Source organism: Myotis myotis, unplaced genomic scaffold (genome assembly GCF_014108235.1).
Source record: "Myotis myotis isolate mMyoMyo1 unplaced genomic scaffold, mMyoMyo1.p scaffold_m19_p_1, whole genome shotgun sequence".
NCBI lineage: Eukaryota > Metazoa > Chordata > Mammalia > Chiroptera > Vespertilionidae > Myotis > Myotis myotis.
The window spans coordinates 178,009,249-178,027,060 of record NW_023416313.1 but is presented as its reverse complement, the minus strand read 5'-3'; the positions used below and the strand labels follow the sequence as shown (position 1 = coordinate 178,027,060).

Sequence of the window (17,812 nt, the reverse complement as noted above, 5' to 3'; positions counted from 1 at the left end):
GCCGCCACCACGGGAAAGGCCGACTCTGACCCGCCCACGGGGATTCTGAGGGCCCTTCCTGCGAACCTATGGGAACAGCCGCCAACCCCACAAGGAAACCAGAAACCTGGGCAGCCTGACTCCTGACAGCATATGACTTTTATCAAATCCACAGGAGACTGTCTCATCTGGGAAAAAGCCCACCAGACAAGGTCTCAATCTGAGTCACCATCTCACCTCATCCAATGCACGTGGCTAGCGCCTGAGCTTCTGAGGCTCCAGTCCTCATCTGTAAAATAGGACATGTGCCCCTACTGAGGACGTGCACACTTATTTCAAAAAGGCGAAATTAAAACGCTCCTTATGGACTAATTTATTGGCTCAGCGAGCTGGAACTGCACACCTGGCCCTGGGGAATACAGAAAGGAGTAAGGCCAGGCCTCTGCCCGAGGAGGAGACCCACAAATAAATGGCTGCAATAAAATGTGATGCACACGAAGGGTGAAGGGGGGAGGGGAATGCCATCCCAAATGCCCTGGGTGACACTGGTGGGGAACCCAGAAGGCTTCCAAAGGAACCAGGTAGAGCTGAGCCAGGGCCTGCCCACCCATGGGGAGGGTGTGGAGCACCCACCCACCGTGCCTCACATGGGAGAAGGGCATCTTATACAAGTAGTGTGGATGGTGTTCTAACAGAATGGGAGCATTTCAGGAAGGCTAGAAGGGACAGGTGCAGGGGAACAGAGGGGGTGCAGTCAGGGAGGCACCGTCACCTGTGTTATCTCATCCTCACTATTCTGCTGGAACATAACAAGTCCCCAGTGAACAGTGAGGGCCACAGCCCACAGGCACCAGGAGTCATCTCCTCACCACACACGTATTGCTCTCCTGGCATCCTGAAGTTAAACAACAGATACGGCAGCAAGAGACATGGGGAAAACAAACAAAAAAAAAACTCAAAATGATTGTAAAATGTTTAATAGACAAAGCTGTACTAAACATTTATCTGGAATGGGGCATAAAGAGAAAAATAAAATCAGAACATGTAGTTTGTTTAAGAGAATTTCTCTGCCCTAGCTGGTTTGGCTCAGTGGATAGAGCGCCGGCCTGCAGACTGAAGGGTCCCAGGTTCAATTCTGATCAAGAGCACATGTCTGGGGTTGCGGGCTCCATCCCCAGTAGGGGGCGTGCAGGAGGCAGCCAATCAATGATTCTCTCATCATTGATGTTTCTATTTCTCTCTCCCTTCCCTTTCTCTCTGAAATAAATAAATAAATAAATAGATAGATAAATAAATAAATAAATATTTCAAAAAATATATATATATTTCATATATATTATATATGTATATTATATATATGTATATTATATATATATATATATATAGAGAGAGAGAGAGAGAGAGAGAGAGAGAGAGAGAGAGGGAGGGAGGGAGGGAGGGAGGGGGGAGTGGAAGCTGCTCTTCATTTAAAAAAAAAGAAAGGAGATAATTTCTTCAGATCATTCAGGTGTACCTAGTATGTGCCAGGTACTGGGAATTTGAAGATCAATGAGACAGCCTTTAGCCTCTAGGTCCTTGAGTCTAGGAGCTTGTAAATGGAAACAACACAAACAAACAAAAGCATAGCCATCATTTAACAGTGGATGGTAAGAGCTAACAGAGGTGATGATACAGTGGATGAGGTGAACACAGGGTCTCTGTGGCATCTAACAGACACTGGGGACAAGGCAGGAGAGAGGAATTGGGGGAGCTGTCTCAAGGGAAAAGATGCTTAAAGACTGAAAAGAAAGGAGAGAAAAGGGGAAAGATGTGAGGAGGGATGCAGCAGGAGAGAGCAATAGCACAGAATTCCTGAGAGGGGCAGGAACCTGGCACAGGGGAGAAAGCCCTAAGAGTTCAGAAAGGCCCAAACAGGGGGGCAGGTATATTGGTGATCAGAAGACTGAGGACAGCAACAGGCCACCAGGCATGGTCACTCAGAATGAAGCCCCTCTTGTCTGAGGAGAGACTTTTTATCTAAGCATCTTCCTCTCCTCCATATAAAGTGCCTCGCTCATTAGTGCTTGGAAATGTTGGCCATTGTTACTGGAACATCAGAACCCCGCAGGCACTTTCCGCTGACTAATGCAGGCGAGGGTAGAGAATTTAGCCACAGGACTCCCTAGCGAACTTTAATGTAAGGTAAACTCACCTGTAAAATGGTCCCCTGGCAGAGACCCTAATTATTCGGAACAAGGCTCTCAGCTCCTCTGGTGCAAGCATTTAAACGTTGAGGAGAGAGCTGCAGGAAATGCAGACACACCCCTGAGGAGGGGCCTCCGTGGGGTGTGTTACATTCCTTGGAGAACAGGGCCCCTGCTATAATTTGTGTAATCAGCCCAGAGATTGGACTGCAGAACTCTGCTTCCCATTTATTACAATATCACACTCCTGCCCAGGAAACCCCACCCAGGCTTTTGTTTGGAATTCTCTTCCTTGATTAGGTATAAGCTCTATTATTCCCACCGCTCAGGAATAACACTCGGGTCTGATGAAGCTGAAAAGCACAGCACAGTCAGAACCGACTTCCGAGAATGAGGCTACCCAGTTCTTTTCTCCTCTCTCGTTTTAGAATGCTTTCTTTGTCATTTCCTACTCTGCAGACGAAGAGCGAGAAGCCGGGACATCTTGTACAAATGGAAAGGCAAATCATTTCTGCTCTCTGGTAGGGCCATGGAAGCTGGGGAAACACTGCCCAGGCTGTGCACACAGCCCCTCCCACCTCCTGGTCCTGATGCATGGCTGAGGCTGGGCACTGGGTTGGCGGGAAGGGGTGAGGGAGGCCTCAGAGCCCCATCTCCCCCCTAAATCTTTATAACTGCTACTCTTGGCTGAGCTGCTCCTCACTCTCTGCCTCCTGGCAGGAAAGGCGGTGCAGGGCTCAGATGCTATCTGGCTGCTCTCATTAATGCAATTCAGCTTGAATCCAAACCCAAACAAGAGCTGAGGAGCAGGGCAGAGTTCATCACCCAGAGGGATGGAGGACTCGCACTCCAGAATGACAACCGGAGACAGACTACAGGGAAATTTCAAAACAGTGAGATTAGCATTAGGAGAAAGGATGAGCCATTTCATTTTGTAGCTAATACTCGAGGCAATTGAAGAGACCTGTTTCATGGTCAGTCCAGCTTGAAGGGCAGCCTCGGGTATTGTGGGACCTGCCTCACTCCTCACCTCCACCCCAGTTATCTGAGCAGAAGTGGCGCTTGTACCTTGAGGCTGAGTAGCCAACCCACTGTCAGGCCAGGGCTCTAGTGCCTCTATGGCCTGTTTTGGGCAATGGGATCCTCCCCGGTAACTGAGCCATTCCATTTGATGAAACTCTAGCTGGGAGGTTGAAAATTAGAAGGTCAGAAAGACTAAGGCTAGGGCAGCCACAGAGGCTATAGCAAACTGGTAAGTAATCATGACTGTACAATCATCTGCATAACAAGAAGATAAAGGACACCCCAGGCAGGAACCAGGGACCCAGGCACCCAGGATTGCTCCTTGAGTATCTCAGTCCAGTCGCCATGAGCCCTGGGGCCCCTCATTTCCCATCCTATGATATCCCAAAGACACACAGAAACCTTCCCCATTTCCCACACTGGTGTGAATGGGTTTCCATCACAATCAAAGGCCCTTGCTGAAAATAAGCACCCACTATATGTCAGGCCTGTGACAACAGTACTATGTCAGAGCGGGTGTGGCAGAAGAAATGGGGCACTGGATAATTGCAGAATAGGGCAGCACGGCTGCAAGAAAGTGCTGGTGCTGTAATATATAGGATCTGGCAAATAATGGAGATCACAGCACACTACAGGTCAGATTTGCCCCAGTGAGCTTCTCAGAGAAAGGGCCCCAATTCATCCATGAAGCTTAGGAAGGGTGTAGCTGAACATTGAGGACAACGTTGATAATCCTTCTGTGAAATTAGGTTTCATTACCACAACTCCTCTGGGCTCAGGCCATATCCGCTGGCCTTAGATCAGTGATGGCGAACCTTTTGAGCTCGGCGTGTCAGCATTTTGAAAAACCCTAACTTAACTCTGGTGCCATGTCACATATAGAAATTTTTTGATATTTGCAACCATAGTAAAACAAAGACTTATATTTTTGATATTTATTTTATATATTTAAATGCCATTTAACAAAGAAAAATCAACCAAAAAAATGTGTTCGCGTTTCACCTCTGACACGCGTGTCATAGGTTCACCATCGCTGCCTTAGCTACTTAGACTGTAGCCCACGCAGAAATGGGAGAGGTCTGCTGGCAAGCCCTCCCACTTCAACTTTTGGTGATCCTAGTAAAATACAGCAATCCCCAGAGGCGGCTACTCGGAGCTTTCTTAATAACCTGCCTGCCTGCTCCACGGCCAGAGGGAAGCCAAGCTGCTGAGAATTCACCCTCTGGACCTCTGGCCTGCCTTCTTGTTCATATCACCAGTGGACGGGGCAAGGCGTGCTCATTCATGAAGGCCCGAGTGCAATGAGGAGCTCTGGCCGTTCTGAACTTGTGGGATACGTGTTCAGGAATGAGGGTAGGAGAGATGGAAAACAGAATGAAGAAGACACAAGCAGGTCCTTCAGAAGCTTAGCGTTTTTCAGAGGAAATAGGACATGTACACAAGTGACCCAATCACACTCACGCACACCCTAACCCAGCGGTCGGCAAACTCATTAGTCAACAGAGCCAAATATCAACAGTATAACGATTGAAATTTCTTTTGAGAGCCAAATTTTTTAAACTTAAACTATATAGGTAGGTACACTGTTATTAACTTAATTAGGGTACTCCTAAGCTGGCCTTTGCTAGAAACATCCTCAATTAGATTGAGGTACGTTCGCTGAGGTCGACCCCTTCCAACTCTCCCATCCACACTCGTCTTGTATACTTGTTTCAGATAGACGAGTGTGGATGGGAGAGTTGGAAGGGGTCGACCTCAGCGAATGTACCTCAAAACAATGTACCTCCCCCGTGCTGTGTATCCCGTAGCCCGCCTGCACAGCGTCTCCTGTCGCCCGACCAACCAACACCCCCTACTTCTTCTAACGCCACTTCTTCAAAATAGACTTGCCCAGGCCAAAAACCGACTTCTGCGCATGGGCCACGAAGTTTCAATCGCACTGTACCTGCGCGCCCGCACATGGTATTTTGTGGAAGAGCCACACTCAAGGGGCCAAAGAGCCGCATGTGGCTCGCGAGCCGCGGTTTGCCGACCACTGCCCTAACCCGCTATAAGGTCTACGTAAAATGGATGAAGAAATCATTTCTCAATCCTATATGCAAGGAGATTTTCCTTGAGAAATGCAATAAAGTTAGAATGTGAAAGGGTCATAGTTATACAGGCAAGGTGAATGCTACTGTACAAACCTGATTTAAATTAGTAAAACGAATTACCACGATGGCCTTTCAAACTTTTTAGCAGCAAAGTGTTGTTTTCAAATGTAAGTTTACTCAGAAGCCCAATAAGCAACGTAGATCCCTAACAGCAGAGTTGGTCTGGTTGAAATGCGGGAGCAAGACACGGAGACCCTAAGGGGCCTCCACAGAACACACAGGGCTCCAGGAATCAGTGCGGGGGGGGGGGGGGGGGGGGCTTTCCTTTAAAGGTATTAGGGCGTATTATGGCTTTCAGGCTCACTTGGTCATTTGAAATTTACCTGATGAAAGCGTTCCCAGGTAGAATGTGCTAAAAGGAAAGGGTGGTAGTTTACAAGGTAAGTGCTGAAGGTCTACACTACCAATTATTTTCCAGGCACACTTAGCTGTGCTTCCGTCTGCCTCCAGAAAACATGACTTCCAGGCCCCCAAGACTCCACCCCAGCCTGGGTCACTGCCACTGGCCAGACCCCTCTATTCCGCCAATGCCCTCCATCAAAAAGTCAGACTCAAGTTCATGTCCATGAGCCTCACCCAGTGTGAGCAGAGGCCCTGTGGTCTAGAAAGTCCTCGGATGTTTCAACAGGCTCCTACACACGGTGCCCTCTTTAGAGGGGAACCAGGTAGAAGACCCTTCACGAGTCAGGAACACTTTTCTGTGTGTGTGTGTGTGTGTGTGTGTGTGTGTGTGTGTGTTCCATATCATTGGCAAGTCCTCTGGGAAATAACTAGTGACTTAACCTTCTTCCCTGATTGTAGTGGATGGGATACTTTCTTATAAATAACAAATGCTTTCTAATAAAGAAAAGTAAATCAGAAATACATAGAAATGAGCGAACAAATGGTGAATTCCAGGCAATGTCCCAAGAAGATGACAAGGATGCCTGCTCAACTACTCAACATTTTACTTTACCCTCTATTTAAAAAAAGAAAAAGAAAAAGAAGAAAGATAATCATATAAACAGAACCACTTTCAAATGGAGTTCTACCATCCCAGAGGAAGTGCCTTGCGCCTTGCAAGTCTTACGCCCGAAACCTCTGGAATGTTAAAACAGAACAACTTAACCTTCAGACTGGGCCTAAAGCAACACTATGTCCCAATGACCTGTTTGCAAAGATAAGAAAGTAGACACTGTGACAGAAAAAAACTGAAAATGGAAACATTCTTTAGAATTAACATCACCACGTTGGCTAATCTGACCTATAGAAATGCTTCCCTTCAGCTCCCTGAGTTGTTCCCCTTCCCTTCCTCGTGAATGCCCCTTGCCTTCCTCTCCTAAATGGGACAGTGTTTGGGTTTCTGCCTGAATTGGTGCTTCCCAAATAAAGAGCTATTCTTCTTTATCTCAAATAAATGCTTGTTTCCTCTCACTGTGGCCTTTTTAGGTTAACACTTCTAACCAATGCAGAGAAATGCCATAGCATAAAATATCAGGAAGGTAGTAAAACCTTCATATTTGCAAATGATATGCCTGTATGCCTTGAATCTAGTGGCTTATAGATAGAAACAATAACCATTTAGAAAATGTCACTGTAGCCAGTGTAGCTCAGTGTAGCTCAGTAGTTGAAAGTCAATCCATGAAACAAGTGGTCCCTGGTTCAACTCCCAGTCAGGGCACATGCCTGGGTTGTGGGCCCAGTGGTGGGGGGGAGGCGCATGTAGGAGGCAGCAGATGGATGTCTGTCATTGATGGAGTTTTTTGAGGGGGGAACACAACTTGATCTACTCCATTTTTTAAAATAATTCTTTATTGTTGAAAGTATTACGTGTGTTGCCTTTTTTCCTATTGACCCCCTCTAGTCAACCCCCGCCCCCGCCCCAGGCCTTCACCACCCTGCTGTCTGGGGCCATGGGTTATGCATACATGCAAACAAGCTCTTTGGTTGATTACCTTCCACCCGCCCACCTTCTCCCGCCTTCCCTCCGGGATTCTGAGTTCTGTCCCATGCTTCCATGTCTCTGGATCTACTTCATTCATCAGTTTGTGACTTAGATTCCACCTATGAGTGATGATCTACTACTTTTCACTCTAAAGCCTTCAATAATGATTAAGTCTTTCATCACAGGTCAGTGTGCAAATACTGTTAATGATATATTAGTAAAAAAAAGTTAATATATATACTTTTTGTTTAGTAAAAAAGGTTAATATAAAGGTCTAAGTTCTTGCATAAATATTCACAAATTAAAAATTTGTAGAGCAAAAACAGAGTTTGCTTGCTATTTTTTAGGAAGAAAAGAGGAATGTGAACAACTATCTAAAATATTTTCCTTTAAATATTCTCCTTTCGGCCTCTCCCACAGATGTTCTGAAAGAGAAACTATGCAGTGCTGAGGGTGTGCCTCCAGGTTTTTGATGATTATCTGAATGCCTAGACTGATAAACAAACTTAATCCCAAGAGTAAACTAAGAATCTCAGAAGAGACCTCATCATTCCTAACCTATGGAAAGGGTGCTGTTCTTTTTTTCTTTTTAAATTAGATAGAATTTATAAAATTTAAAAAGTTTGTGATCTTTTTCATAGCAAATACACCGTAAAAGAATTTTTAAAAATCCACATCTCTGCCAAATCATTACATTTTCTCCACGTCTACAAGGAGACCTACTGGAGTCTTGCTAGTGTGCTGAATTTGGGATGGAGGTGCAAATGTATCATGGAAATGCCACTCCTAACTGGAAAATGGAGTCCTGTGTCCTCAGCAACCTCCCGGGCCTGTCTCACTGTTAGGTGAAGAAACTCGCACTGCCTTAGCAGCATCATTGGTGTCTTCATGACCTTTCCAGAAAACAGTCCTTTCTGGCTTTAGTAAAGTCAGACTCTGTATTTTATCTTTTTCTCACTAGTAAGTAGGTAATGCTAAACCTGTACAATTTCTCTATTCCACCATTCTAGAAATAGCATCTTATTTGTTACTTCTTTCAAAGGTCTGCAATTCTCCTGATCTTTTCAAATCAGTTAAAGCTCTTAATGTTTTAGTCTTCTTTCCCAGCAGCATTTTTATGGTGTGTCTCTACATCATCCTAAGTGAAAACTGTAGCTGACATAAATAGGGCTTAACATGCAATCAAAATTCCCGATCTAGTATCAACAGCTGGTACAGGGAGGTCTCATTTCCTCAACCTAGATGAAGGGGATTTTCATCTACAGGATTTCTAGTTTCTCCGAGTAGTCCCTGTGTGCTTAAAACACAAGTGAGCATCAGCTGTCCTCACAAGTCCCCTTCTCTCCAGCCCTGGGGAGGGGAGGGGTTAGAGAATCACTGTGACATGGAAGTGTCCTTCACATTGTAATCATTCCACCAACATCTGTTGCACTAGTTTATATTAAGCATCTTGACTGATTCTGGATAATGTTTACCCATTTGCATCCAATGTTTAATTCCTTTTTTATCAGGAAATTGAATTACTTGAAATCCTCTGTCAAGCCTATTGAGAGAAAAAAATAAAATTGCAAGACTGAATTTGTGCTGTGCTCTGTAGCTTAGGCTACTGGCAAAAATAAATAAATAAAAATAAAATTAGATTAAAAGATACTTATCAAAAGCTAATCACTTAGCACAAAAATTAAACAATAGCTATTAAACAGAAGCATCAATAATGCAATTTTTCCTGACAACTCGGGTATTTTATAAATGATGATGAAGCAGTCTCCACCTAAATTATATGAGGTAACATCAAGCATAATGCAAAGGGCATATAGTAGGCAAATGTTCAGTCCCCTCCACATTAATCATGGATATAAAATGCATTAATTTTATGTGCATTTTCTTAAAAGGCTTAAAATGAGACATACCAAATTCTTAACACAGGAAGAAGTGAGAAAGGTGAGAGACTTTTACATTATACTTTTTAAATACCTGTATAATTTGAATTTCTGTAATGCATATAATTTTGTCATTTTAAAACTATGAAAAATGCAAAATAATGTTGGCAAATGTGCACTGAAAATGGTATTCTTGCAAGTTTCTTGTGATACTATAAATTGATACAACCTTTTTTCACAAGATATGTAATAGCTTGAAAAATATTTATATCAATTGACTTGCAATTCATTTTATACATTCTCCAGAATGTAGCTATGTTTGTTTGTTTTTTATAAAAAAGCAATCTAGCTCAATACATATATCACATTGGATCTTTCAAATGTAATCTTCTGAAATGTAGGCTAGAAAAATAGAGTTGATTCTTGTTATTTGCAGTAGTTATATTCTATAAAGTCACCACAGACACTGAATTAGTGAATACCGAATATTGCTCTAAGGCAGTGGTTCTCAATCTTGGCTGCACATAAGAATCACCTGGGAATCTTTTTAAAATCCTGATTTCTGGGCCTCATCCTCCGGAAATTCTGGTTTTTTGTTACTAATGTTGTGGCCCCACCCCATAACAAAGAAACAGAATTTCCAGAGGATGAGGCCCAGAAATCAAGATTTTAAAAAGATTACCAGGTGATTCTAATGTGCAGCCAAGGTTGAGAACTACTGCTCTAAGGGGAAATACAGGGTTAGGTTCCTGTGAGCCTCTGTTCAAAATATGAAACAGCTCTCATTAACTGATCTATACAAAAGTTTATTTTATGTATGCTTCTGCTTAAAGACACATAGAGAGGCAGATAGGCATTAAAGTCATGGCCAATAGCAACATAACTCGTGCCTGAAGGAAGCTTATCTAACGCACAATTTTTTCCATAAGGCATAGTACAGCTTTCCTTGGTCTTAGGAATACTAGACAGCACTTCAGCACTACACTTTGGGGCCATTTTAAACAGTGAAATCACCAATAAAAAGCACAAAGATGGGAAAATATGGCCCTAAACAGACCTTGAAAAGGAAGCTTGTTTACAATCTAAGAGCTGACCCGAGAAGGCAGAGCATCACCTTGTTTGACCTCCGCTGGGATCAGATGTATGAGGCGACTCAAATTTTTGGCCTCTTTGCACATATGTGTGTCCAGGAATGGCTGCAAAATCGCCAAGAATATTGATTTGGGGGTTATAATTTTAGCAAGTAGACAAATTTGCAAATATGCAGTCTGAATAATGAGAATCAACTGTCTTTACTTTGAATAATTAGAACAAAATTCTCAAAAGATAGATTAACAGCAGAGTAAAAAGATAACCATAAAAAGCTTTGTTGACTCAAACAGGTGATTTTAATCCCAGGGACATTTGGCAATGTCTTAAGACAAATGGTGATTGTCATGACTGGGTCTAGAGTGGGGAGGCCAGGGATGCTAAAAAAAAATACAACAATGCATAAGACAGCCTCCAACAACAAAGAATTATTTGACCCAAAATGTCAATAGTGCCAAGATTGAGAAATCCTGTGCTGTCAATATTTTTAAGTGTCTTTTTCTGCACCTTCTACTAACGTACACTTTAATGCCTGAAACAAATTATGGATTGTCAAAAATGAAACAGCTCTCATACTTTATTTCTCAGTGGTCCCTTATTTTCAAACAACTAAAAACACAAAGCAGTCATAAGCTATATTAAAAGTATGACTTTTCATTTCCACTAAGCTTGTACTGGTGACGGGGTAACTTCAACTATAAGGCAAACCATAGAGCCAGTCTGAGGTCTAGTTTCTATTTTAACCCCAGGTAAATAAAAGTCATCACTGCATGGGAAGTAAGAAGTGTTGTCTGTAGTTCACTGTCCATGAGGTGGAGAACCCAGCTCACTCACAGCAGCTTTTGGAGTAAGTCAAGAACTTCTGAGAAGGTTCTCATGGTTACCCTCTCTGAGGACGAAAATGTCTTACCAAGTCTTAATGATTCTATGAAAAGAAGTCCAATTTAAATGCCCTCCCCCCAAACCCCCAATATCCTTAACTGAATAAATGCGGCACACTTCCTTCACTGCTCTCCACGTGGACTCATCATTACACATTTGTTCAGTCTTTAGTCAATCACATTTTTAAATAATGAATCAAGCAATTTGTAGAGCAGTGGTTCTCAACCTTGGCTGCACATTAGAATCATTTGGGAATCTTTTTAAAATCCTGATTTCTGGGCCTCATCCTCCGGAAATTCTGTTTCTTTGTTACTAATGTTGTGGCCCCACCCCGTAACAAAGAAACAGAATTTCCGGAGGATGAGGCCCAGAAATCAGGATTTTAAAAAGATCCCCAGGTGATTCTAATGGGCAGCCAAGGTTGAGAACCACTGTTGTAGAGTAACTCCAAGGTTACTCAAGAACATGCCAAAATCACTGTGCTAACATAACAAGGATAAATAATTCCCAGCTGGAGTCAGATGAGGAAATTAAGAACTGCACTTGGAGTTTGGGACCTGATTATTCCAAGAGTCTTTTATTCTGGAAAGATTATTTTAGATCCACTGTTTAAAAATAAGGCTAAGATATTCTTTCCCGTTCTAAATATGCTCTGCTGGAGATCATATGCTCTGCTGCAGATGCCTTCAGCTTTCCACAGGCTCCTCCTGTTAATCAGTCAGACCTAGAAACTCTCCATTCTTCTGCAACCTCGCTGACCATTCTCTCAGCTCCTCCCCTGCCCCAGCCTCCACATGCAGCTCTGCACCCACATGCTCACTCTAGGCCAGAACTCATTAGACCACCATGAGCAGAACCACCCAAGGAGCTGAAGATTAAAATGTGATTCACAGATCCCCTTTTCTGACCTGCTGATGGGAATCTCAGACAGAAGGCTTGGGAATCTGCATTTCCATTCCACCTCCTAGTTATTTAAAAACTAGAGCCCCAGTCACAGAATAACAGCTGTGTTCTGCTCATATGTAATAGGACATGTAATTTGTTCACACCTTCAGTTGAGAGAAATGCCTCTTTTCTAAAGTTCCGTAATATGCTACATGTGATATCCATCACATAAAACCAGAACTGCAGATTGATTTGCTTCCCAACCATAGTTTTCAAGGGTAGGGACCATGTACATACTGAGGTTCATCCCCAGAGGCCAACACAGTTTCTGGCACATAGTAGGTACTAATCTGTTGAATAAGTGGAAGGACAGATGGATGGATGAATGGCCTCTGAATGACACTATTGAAGCTCAGTAACTATATCTAATTTTTAAATACATGTTAATGTAAACAAATAGAAGGCCCAGTTGAATAACCTCCAACACAGAAATCTTAATTGAGTGGAGTATAGCTTTCAGGGAGCTCCACAGGAAAAGAGGCGAGGCAGTCCTCCAGAGCTATTCAAGTTTGGCACTCGGGTCTCAAAAAAGATCAGCCAATCGACTGAGCATGTGCAGTCTTAGGAAGGAGCAAAAACAGAGGATGAGAAGGAAAACTGGTGAACAATTTTCTGGGAAGAGCAGATAATGGTTAGGGCCAAGGTTAAACGTTCTTAATTTCAATGGCCAAAACAAATACTGTAATCACCCCCAAGTGCATTGCCTATAGGGTAAAGTCTAGAATCCCCCCCAGATCATTTACCCTAGGATTCAAAGCTGCACATAATTCAAAGCTAGAGTGGACATTTTTCCCCTCGTTTACCCACCTTCCAGCCTCCTATTATTCCTTTCCACCTTTTTTATTTTCCTTTGGAAAACCAATATATAGCAGCCACAGAATTTGGGTAGTGTTAACCCCTAACTAAGCTCCAGAGGTTGACTCTGACTGGCATAAACCAGTCAGCACAATCCCTCCGTTTTGACTAACTGGGGATGAGCAGAAACCCAGGCCTAAGCACATGGCATTGCCCTGTGTGCGTGAGGGTTAACACTGGCTCAGCTCAGGTCTTTTGTTTGATGGTTATAAATGTGAACAGAGAAGCAGGTAGCTTTGCTTGCTGATGGCAGTCATCTTGTGAATATGAGAAAATCTAGAGAGAAAAACACCCCCTAGACAACCACGTCTGCAACTGGAAAAGTGGGTCATTTTCCTGTTATTGAGCCAATATGTCATCCTTATCATTTAAGCTGCTTTGGGTTTTCAACTACCCAAATCATTAGGATACCTGCCCATTCATTCCTTTCAAGTTGATCCTTCCCCTTTCTCTTCGGACAAACATAGATCCACTGTTCAAATAGAACGTGCACTGTCCCCAGACATACCTCATCCATTCCCACCTCCACACTGTGTGTGTCTTTCCCCTGCCTTCATGCTCTCCCCTTGTTCCCTCTGTTACTCATATCCTGTCTGGTCCGCTAGACTCAGGCTGGAGTCCTAATCCCTCTAAGGGCAGACTTCCAGGACCATAGTTTTCTTGCCTCCTCTGAGTTCCAACCATAGATACTAGTTGCCATCTATGTTACAGCTCATACTATTAATTATCCTTTCACAAACATATTCTCAAACTGGAATGCAAGCTCTCTATACTTTTGTGACCCCTTGTAAACAACCCCTTGCACAATGTCTTTGTGATGAGCAGAAATCCAATAAATCCTCTTCAGGCAAATTCAAAATGTGATTTAAACCTCCTGATCACTGCCAGTCATACCCTCTTAATTCACATAGCAGTGTAGAGAATAGAAAAGAATTTGAGATACAACATATTCCAACATTACACCATTGGCCATGGTTCTGTCACATTTCACAACCAGATGGGCAGTAATAGCTGGATGAAGATCAGAAATTTATCAGGCTGCCTTCCCGTCTGCAGGTCACTGAAGTCCTTCCAGTGAGTATGCAGGCTAACTCCAGAGTTCTGAAGAGTAAAGCCCCACACCTTTCAAACATCTGTATGAAATCATCCTGGGGCTAACACCAGAATAGAAAGCATGAATGCACAGCCAGAACAATAGGCTCCGATCACCTCCAAGCCTTTTATATCCCTTTTCATGTTTGTAGCTCCACATCCCATTAAAGCATGCTGGGAGAACATCTGTAGGATTTAAATGAGGAACGTGAAATAAACAGGTCAGATTTATTTCCATCACAGAGATGGTCAGGAGATAATAAGTTGAGGAATGATGTCAGGAGTCAGTACCATTTCCATTGAAGATGACAATTAGAATACAGGAAAAGGGGAAGTGTGTGTGTGCGGGCGGGGGGGGGGGGAAGCGGAGGGAGTGAATACACAAGTAGAAGAATGTCAATATACCATAGGATAGATTTATCCTGGCCATTCAAGGTCTAACCCTTTTGTATGTGGCATGACAGCTCTGCTATCTGCACAAGGATTTTGATGTCCCAGGAGGGATCTATATTAGTAGCATTTGCCATGCTTTTCAAGTGGTCAAAGAAATGAAAGGACTATCTGACAAAATCGGCAACACTATGATAAATGATATATAAAGCAGTGCCTTACAAATATGCATATACCTATAATGATTGAGAGCTTATCAATAGTTCATCAACCCCTCTTAGGGATTCGTTTTTTTGGACCAATGGCCATCTTTATCCTTTAAATACTGCTTCTTCCTCTTCCTTCTCCTCTGATTAACACTGTCCTCCTCCTGGGTCCTAAATAGGTTCTGAAGAGGCTCAGACTGTTTGCGGGGCTGGCAAGCAAACTGTAATATTGCAGTAAGGGCTTGTCCACTGGAATGTCGCATGCAGTCTTCTCATGGTCCCCGCAGGTCACATCACCATGAGGAATTTCATTCTCCTCCTTGCTCTAATCTGTAGATGCTCTCAAAGCTCAGCTTTATTGTTAGCTGTGTGAGAGAGTTCTCAAAGAACCCGCTGCTCTAATGGACTCTGCCTCAGCCCTGTGTGGCCAGTGACCAACTGGGTTTTGCCGTTTTCATGCACACTGGCCATGGTGCCACGACGGCCTCACCGGGTACGCCATCTTGTCCTTGACTACACCGAAAGAGCAAACCATAGGAAAAGTGATGCTGGGAAGACTGTCTCCGGAGAAGCCAGTCCAAACCATTACCTCCTTTTCTGCTTCTTTCAAAAACATCTCAGTAGCTCACAACTGCAGGGCAAGAAATTCAATAACCAAAATTGATATGGCAAAAGCAGAGGGTTGAACCCAAACAGCTGCTTGCTATTCCATCAGGGGAAAAACAATCAATCATCCCCCACACAAACCTCTGTCTATCTTTTGAAATCCATTCCATGAATCCAACACAGAGGCAGATCAGTGCCTCACCTCACCTGTCTGGTCCATCGTAAAGAGGAAGTTCCTAGCAAGGATCTATTCCAATAAAGCAGCGGTTCTCAACCTGTGGGTCGCGACCCCTTGGCGGTTGAACGACCCTTTCACAGGGGTCACCTAAGACCATCCTGCATATCAGATATTTACATTACGATTCATAACAGTAGCAACATTACAGTTAGGCAGTAGCAATGAAAATAATTTTATGGTTGGGTCACAACATGAGGAACTGTATTTAAAGAGCCAGAAGGTTGAGAACCACTGCAATAAAGCCATGTGGCTTGCAGCTACGCCTCTTTGTCACCAACAGGTCAGAAAAGAGTCCCCCTTTAGAAGTGGCAAGGACTAAAGTACTTACCCACTTCCTCCCCATGCTCTCTGCCAGGCAGACCAGTCACACCATAGCAGAAATGGCTATGTCCTCTCATCAAATTTCCAGTCTTCCAGAATGTTCGGCTCCACCTAGTTTCCTGCATATCTGGCCTGCCTCTACTGTTACATAGAACCAGAAGTGGGTAGAATCCAAAGGCCGGGATTCACAGGTTCTCCCCCGATGCTCTTTCCAAAGCACGCCGAAAGAACTGCCAGATTGGTCTAGGACACAAACACCCTCAGCTTCGAGTTGACATCCTGGGTATCCAAAAAATATCTATTGAATGCCCAATCAGAATAAGGCACTGCCAATTACAGCCTAGCCAGGTTAGGCTTGCACAGGGCTCCGGGATGATTAAGTTTCGCCAGTGCACACAGAGCAATATGGATTTCAGGCCTCTGTCCAGGAACAGGGAAAATTGTTCCTTATTGATTTACTTGAGCATAAAAGGGATGTGCAAATTTCCAAAGATCTGCAACTCTGCTATGCCTGGAACTCTGCCAGAAAACTCAGGAAAGTGCGCGCGCGCGCACACACACACACACACACACAACTAAGACACACAATGCAGATGCAGGATTGCCTCACTGGGAATGTTTCCTACCCTGTTAACTTACCCTTTCCCACCCTTTCGCTCTATTCTTCTGTTGTCTTCCATAGAAGAATATGGACTCTCTCCTCTCCCCGTACCTTATTATTGCAACAAGCAATTTATAGAACGAGCAAAGAAATGTACTATTCTCCACCTCCCCCCTCAACTTTCCTATACACATCAGTCAGTTTAAAAACAACCTTTAACACGCAAGTGAACTGCTCCCCGAATCTCCACTGACTTAGCACTAGTCCAGAGCTATTAATGCAATGACTGGGTAGCCACTCCCGATAAGCAACAAGAAAGAAACAGAATAGAGCTTACTTATGGCGACATGGTTTCTTTACTTCCATTATGCCTTGCTCTGGAAACATCAGACAGAGATTATTTTGGTAACTCGACTCAAATTTGCTTTTAAAAGGTTTTTCTCCCAAAAAGAACAGATGCTCAGAGGATGGAAGGACAGAAGATAAAGTGTGAGATGGCCTGATTATGGATAAGTTAGGAACGGTACTCCAGGGAATGAAAAGTGTGCTAAAAGCAGATCAGAGTTCAGAATCTTTGCAAGGCTATGGAATTCACATCTGTCATTTTCAGGAAAACACGACCCTTCCTGTCCACACTGCAGGTTTTCCTCACAGGCACCAGTGGTGACAAGCTGTTCTAGGAACACATAATAAACCCCATGCCATGCCCTTTCAGGTTATCATTGCTTATAATCTTCTGGAAAGACCCCAGGAAAGATGGCTGCAGATACAGATGCCCCACAGGTGATAGAGACCACAGTGCTGGGGGCCCAAAGGGAGGGGTGAGTGAGCTTCAGGAGGGAGGAGCTGCTAGGGAAGAGGCGCCAAGCTGGGCTTGGACCACCCAGCGAACACCTTTAAGGGGAAGAACTATGAACAAAAAAGGGCCCATATACTAAACCTGACAAGTTCAGGGGAGGCCTACAGGGCGGCGGCTTTACAAACTCAGAGACCTAAAGGAACCACATAGGAGGACTGAAATTAAAGCTTTCTAACCAAAACAACAAAAACAATTTTCTAATCAAAAGCAGTTCATTGCAGGTCGTCATGTCCTAAGGCAGTATTTTCCCTAACAAAGGTCAATCTTCACCTTAAATGAGCATGTCATTGTCTTTTTTCTTTTTCTTTCTTTCTTTCTTTCTTTTTTCTTTCACTAAGATAACATACTTTGGAATATAAAAGTAACTTCCTTTTCTCGGGATCCCTGAAAGCACAAGGACTGCACCAGAGCAGAGGTCACCAATCCCCTCTTTGTTATTATTATCATGTTAACTGTTGACTGTTAACTATCCTATATCCACAAATGTAAAATAAATCTGTCAATTCCGGTTACTTTTTAACCAATTCCAAAAATTCTGTACCCTGCTTTGCTTTCTCCAGCCTCCCTAATCTATTACAATTAATTT

General features: G+C 43.5%; 1 protein-coding gene across 6 annotated transcripts in view; it reads right to left on the bottom strand.

Moving 5' to 3' along the window:
* TLN2 (talin 2) overlaps positions 1-17,812 on the bottom strand; it is a 420,556-nt gene that overhangs the window by 271,722 nt on the left and 131,022 nt on the right. The gene's annotated exons all lie outside the window — the stretch shown is intronic.